Here is a 7,328-nt window from a genome sequence, read left to right as displayed (position 1 = left end):
TAAAAATTTGTATATAAATTATAATATCTAAAAAAATGTTTTAGTTTATTTTAAAATATATTAATTTTGTAAATTAAAGATATAAATATATTTATTAAAACAATTATATCCATAATAAAAAATTTTTTATTTAATATTTAATTAAAATAATATTTTCTTATTATATACCTTTAATCCCCAAAATTAATATTCTCATTATAAACTATTTTTTGTTATTAAAATTTTAATTATATATTTCAATTCCTTATTTTCATTAAAATTAAATTATTTTATCTATTATTCCCCTCAATCAATCATCTTATTATAAATTAAAAAAATAATCAATCTTTTATGACTAAATTATCTAATCTAATCTTCTATACTATCATCTTTTTAATATATCTAATTATCTTTATTTTTATATTTAATTATTTATCTATAAATTCCTTAATTATTTTATTAATTATTTATATTCTTTATTAATCTTTACAATTATATCTCTATGATCAAATACTTACTTATACTCAATTATCTTATTTTTAACTTTAATTAGAGGTTTACTTATTATATTTTTATATTTTATAAGTTTAATTTCTAATTCTAAATCTTCTTACACCTTTAATACCCCTATTATCATAACTTTTTCAATAAATATAACTATTTTAATATATTTTCAATGATCCTCCCCCTCCCCCCATTCATTAAATATTCCTTATTTTAATTATTCTAATATTAATTACCCCTTTTATTTAACTTCAATAAATTCAAATACTACAAACATACCTCTTTATTCATTAATTAATGAAAAAATATTTTTAAATATTACTAAAATCTATCTATACCCTTTCAATAATATTACTCTTTTATCAATACTTTTCCTTTTATTATCTATATTTATAATTATTAAAATTTGCTCTATCAAATCATCCTCATTACGTAAAATTAATTAATTTTAAACAATAAATATTTTAAATTAACTTTAAATCACAACTTATATAATTCAAAATTATGAAAAAATCTTTTATTAAACCTTTCTTAAACTCAACACTTAAATTACCAACTCCCATTAACATTTCTTACTGATGAAATTTTGGATCAATACTTGGTTTATTTTTAATTATTCAAATTATTAGAGGAATCTTTCTTTCTATTCATTATTGCCCTAATATTTCTATTGCTTTCAATAGAATAATTCATATTATTCAAAATGTACCTAATGGATGAATTATACATAATATTCATATAAATGGTGCCTCCATATTTTTTATATGTATATATATTCACATTGGACGAAATATTTATTATTCTTTTTATAACCTCTCATACACTTGATTATCCGGAACTTCAATTTTTTTTAATTTTAATAACAACAGCCTTTCTAGGATATGTTCTTCCCTGAGGCCAAATATCCTTTTGAGGGGCAATAGTAATTACCAATTTAATATCAACTATCCCCTATATTGGAAATATATTAGTAATATGAATCTGGGGTGGATTTTCTATTAATAATTCTACCCTAAATCGTTTTTTTTTCTTTCACTTTATCCTACCATTTATTATTATTTTTTTAATTTTTATACACCTCTTCTTTCTTCATTCTACCGGCTCCTCAAACCCTCTAGGAATAAATAGAAATCTATATAAAATTCCTTTCCACATTTATTTTACCATTAAAGATCTTTTTGGATTTATTATTATTCTTTCTATTTTATTCATTATTATTATACAATGCCCTTAATAATATTTATTAATAATACCCGCGAAACACAAGATTGTCATACAATGCCCTTATATTCTAGGTGATCCGGACAACTTTACCCCTGCTAACCCTCTAGTAACACCAACTCATATTCAACCTGAATGATATTTCCTATTTGCTTATGCTATTAGTCGCTCTATTTCTAATAAATTAGGAGGTGTAATTGCACTTCTTAGTTCAATTTTAATCTTATATATTTTACCTCCTATTAAGTCTAAATACTTTAAACCCTCCTCATTTAATATTTTTAACCAATTTATATATTAAATTTTTATCAATATCTTTATCCTTTTAACATGAAGGGGGGCTCAATTAATTGAGCCCCCCTTCATTATAATTAGTCAACTTCTTACAATAAATTACTTCATATTCTTTATTTTAACCCCCTTAATTCAAATATCATGAAAATTTTTTATCTATAAATAAATAATTTATATCTCATAATCCTCCTTCACTTCACTTCTCTTTCTCTATTATTATAATTCACTATTATTTTATAATATTTTAAATTAATGATCTTGATACAAGTCTATGTTTTGAAAACATATATTAAAGAAATAAAAATTTCTATTAATTTTTTCATAATCACTTTTTTCCCTCCTCTTTAAATACTTTAACAATAAAATTAATTTTTCTACCATTAATTAATAACTAAAATAAAAATCTAAATAAATTTTTTAATATTAAAATATAAATCATATAATTCAAAATAAATGGTAACACAATCTTTCAATATAAATATATTAATTCATCATATCGCATCCGAGGTAAAACCCCTCGAATTAAAATAATTAAATAAACTATTATTCTTATATAAAATATTAATCACATAGAATCAAATAATCCAGTAAATATTAATCTAATTAAATAACTAAAAAAAATAATTATTCCATACTCAGCTATAAAAATTAAAGCAAATACACCTCTAAAATATTCTACATTAAATCCAGATACCAATTCTGACTCCCCCTCAACAAAATCCATAGGCCTCCGATTTAATTCAGCTAATACTCTAACTAAAAATACAACAAATAAAGGCATAATTATAAATATATATCAAACATAACTCTGTCACTTAATAAAATCAATATAAGAATATCTCTCCCTCAAAATTATCACTACTAAAAAAATTATAATTAATCTAACCTCATAAGATAAAGTTTGAGAGACAACTCGAACTGCCCCCACTAATGAATATAATGAATTTGAAAATCACCCTAAAAACATAAACACATACCTTATTAATGTCAAAATAATAATTATTATTAATAAAGAATAATTTAAATAATAAATATTAGTAATATAACTATACAATATTCAATTACATAATATTAAACTAAATAAAATAATAGGCCTAATATAATATATAATATAATTAGATTTATAAATAATTAATACCTCCTTTCTAAATAATTTAATAGCATCTCTAAAAGGTTGTAATTCCCCACCTAACCCTACTTTATTAGGACCCTTACGACTTTGAACATATCCTAAAATTTTTCGCTCTAATAATGTCAAAAATGCTACTCTAAATAATACATAAACAATCAAAACCATTAATCTAATCAAATTTAATACTAAATAACTCTTAAAAACTAAAAAATTATGATTAACCTAACTTCATATGATAAAGTTTGAGATATAACTCGAACTGCACCAATTAATGAATATAATGAATTTGAAAATCAACCCAAAAATATAAATACATATCTTATTAAAGTTAAAATAATAATTATTATTAATAATGAATAATTTAAATAATAAATATTAGTAATATATCTATATAATATTCAATTACATAATATTAATCTAAATATAATAATTGGCCTAACATAATACATAATATAATTAGATTTATAAATAATTAACACCTCCTTACTAAATAATTTAATAGCATCCCTAAAAGGTTGTAATACTCCCCCTAAACCCACCTTATTAGGTCCCTTACGACTTTGTACATATCCTAAAATTTTTCGTTCTAATAATGTCAAAAATGCTACACTAAATAATACATAAATAATTAAAATTAATAACCTTACTAAATTTAAAACTATATAATTTTTATAAACTACTATAATTATTTATATACTTTTAACTTCATATATTTATTTTAAATTCTAAATTTAATGCACTATTCTGCCAAAATAATTAAATTTTAATTAAGTAAATACTAATTTATACCTTCTTTTTAAGTTATATTTTAATTTTTACATTTATTTTTATTTTTATCATCTTTTAAAAAAATCCCTATTTATAAATATAGTCCTTTCGTACAAACATTTATTATTTTATTATAGATAGAAACCGATCTGGCTCACGCCGATCTAAACTCAAATCATGTAAGATTTCAAAAGTCGAACATAGACTCAAACATTAAGCTTCTACACTTAATTTTTATTTTAATTCAACATCGAGGTCGCAATCAATTTTATCAATATGATCTTTCCAAAATTATTACGCTGTTATCCCTAAGGTAATTAATTCTAACCTAATTTATTAAATTAATCCATCTTAAATTCTACTAATTAATATTTCAATTAAATTTAACGTTTATAAAATTTAATAATCCTCCCAACTAAATATGTTAATTTATCTAACCTAAAATTTACCTTTATAATTATAATAAATCAATATATAAAATTCTATAGGGTCTTCTCGTCCCATAATCCCATCTAAAAATTTTTATTTAAATACCAAATTCAATTATTTAATTTAAGACAGCTTAAATTTCAATTCTACATTCATTCCAGTTTACAATTAAAAAACAATTTATTATGCTACCTTTGTACAGTCAAAATACTGCAGCTATTTAATATTTTAAATCATTGAGCAGTAAACATTTTTTATTATAATCAAAAAACTATGTTTTTATTAAACAGTTGAACTTAACTAATTTGCCTAATTCCTAAAATCAATATAACTTTTATTCTACTATTTATAATTATTTTATTTTAATTTTACTTATTTTATTATTATTTCTTATTCTATATAATTTAAAATAATATTTTTCTATAATATTAAATTTTTTATACTTTTAAATCAACTTTTAAATCACTTTTACATTTTTAATATAAACTAAATATTATAAAATACTAAATAAATTATTAAATCCTTTCTATAAAACCAAAATTCTATTTGTATTACTTTATATTACAAATCTACAAAATTATTTTTTTACACCCATACCAAATTAATATTATTAACAAATAATTCTAACTTATTCTTATTTTAAACATAAATTACAGTTTATCCCGTAATTTCTCTCTTTAAACAATAACATTATATTCTTTTAAATAATAACATCACTTTTTAATTTCTTATCTAAAGATAAATTCAATTTAAATAAAAAAAAACTAGATATCTTTAAAATTGACTAGAATATCTCCTCTAATAATTTATTCTTAATAATTTTTCCACATTAACTAACATAAAATCATTAAAATTTTTTTATTAGCTCTTTTAAATTCGAAAAATTTAAATTAATTAAACTATATTTTAATAAATCCTAATACAAAAGGTACAACTAATTAAATTTACTTTTCTATATTTAATTTAAAATTCACTTACATTACTTTCTACATAATTAATTACAATTATTTAAATTTAAATAATAAAACCCAATAAAATTAATATATCTTTAATTAATTTAACCTATTTTTAAATCTTCCAAACTTTAAATTATTTATAAAATTTCTCTTTTACACTTAAAATTAAATATTAATAATTTATACTTATTAACTTTTAACTAAATTTTTATTCTTATTTTTCAATTTGTACATATTTTACTTAAATTTCAACCTATTTTATTTAATAAATTTACTATTAAATCCTCTTAACTTAAAATATTTTAAATCTTAAACTCATTATTACAAAAAATTATAACTCATTATAACTCAACAACTCTACATTTTGATTTGAATTCAATTTTTTCTAATTAAAATTATTAGTTATATTTCTAATAAAATAACTTTTAAACAACAATATATAAAAATTTATTGAGACACGCCTATCGTGGACCATCATTTATTAAACAAGTTCCTCTAACTTATTAAAATACCGCCAAATTATTTAAATTTAATGATCAACATTTAATTTTTAATTAATTCACATTATTTATATATAATAGGGTATCTAATCCTAATTTACTTACTAACTTACTTACTAAAAACTTATTTATTAATTATAACTTCAATAATATAAATTATTACATATTTCACCATATAAAAAAATTTTTAATCAAAATAAATTAATAATTTAATTTCTATTAATTTTAACTAATCCAATTTACTCATAAATTAAGTCTAACCGCTATTGCTGGCACTTATATTTATCCTTATTAAATATAAATTACTAAATTTAATTTATTAAATTTTAATTATTATAAATATTATATATTAAACCACATTTTATAAATTATTTAAATTTTATAAATATTTTAAAAAAAATTCATTTATATTATTAATTATAAAATAAATTATTAAACAAAAATTAAATTTTATATTATATATTAACTTTTTATCAAAAATTCTTTTTAAAACTCTTTTTTAATTAAAATATTCATTATATATATATATTTATATTAAAATATTTTATATTCTTTTTTTTTTTTCTTATCATTAATTTTATTCTAATAATTTTTTTTAATTTATTTTTATACATCTAATGGTTAATACCTTCAAAAAAAATCTCTATGATTATATAACTATTTATGATTTTTTTATTAAAATAATTTTATTAAAATAATATTTAAATTGATTATTTTATTTAATGTTTTTTTAATTTTTTTAATCAAAAATCATCAATTTTTCCTAATTTTTCCTAATTTTTCCTAATTTTTCCTAATTTTTCCTAATTTTTCCTAATTTTTTTTTTTATACGTATTAATTTTTTGTTAAAATTATTTTTTTATTCATAAATTTTTTAATTATTTAAAATCTTTTCATTGTAAATGAAATATTTTTATTTATAAACTAAAATTTACTAAATCTTTTTTTATCTATTTTTTAATTTTTTATTTTTATTATTAAAAATAAAATTATTTATTTTTATTTTTTATATATTAAAAATATTTTTTTAAAATCTTTTTATATTCTTAATATTAAATAAGTAAGCTAAATTTTAAGCTATTAGACCCATACTCTAAATATAGATATTTTCTCTCTTATTTAATCCTTTAAAATAAATTTTCCTATATTCTTAATGATATGCCTGAAAACTAAAGGATTATTTTGATGAAATAAATCATGTATATTTATATACTTTCATTATTTTTTATTATCTTTAATTATATAATTTTATAATCAATATTTTATTTTCTATATCTAATAGAATTAAACTATTACTAAAAACTTCAAAAATTTTTATGCTCCTTACATTAAAATATAAATTTAAAATTTTTATTTTATTGCCATTTTTATTTTTATTCACTATTTATTTAAATAAAAATTTTTATTTTTAAATTTGTGCCTATTCTTAACTAATTAATATTAATTTTCAAAATGAAAGCATTAGCGAGATCGCTGCTTTGGCCGGGATTAGATAAATTCATCGACAAATTGGCAGAGAACTGTAGCATTTGTAATACGTACCG

General features: G+C 18.4%; 1 pseudogene; it reads left to right on the top strand.

The window, feature by feature from the left end:
- Positions 1-987: 987 nt before the first annotated feature.
- On the top strand, positions 988-2,165 carry LOC108762536 (cytochrome b-like; annotated as a pseudogene).
- Positions 2,166-7,328: the final 5,163 nt, after the last annotated feature.

This window comes from Trachymyrmex cornetzi, unplaced genomic scaffold, assembly GCF_001594075.2.
Source record: "Trachymyrmex cornetzi isolate Tcor2-1 unplaced genomic scaffold, Tcor1.1 scaffold306, whole genome shotgun sequence".
Classification (NCBI taxonomy): domain Eukaryota; kingdom Metazoa; phylum Arthropoda; class Insecta; order Hymenoptera; family Formicidae; genus Trachymyrmex; species Trachymyrmex cornetzi.
The sequence above is the reverse complement of the archived record's forward strand: the minus strand, read 5'-3'. Positions and strand labels throughout refer to the sequence as shown.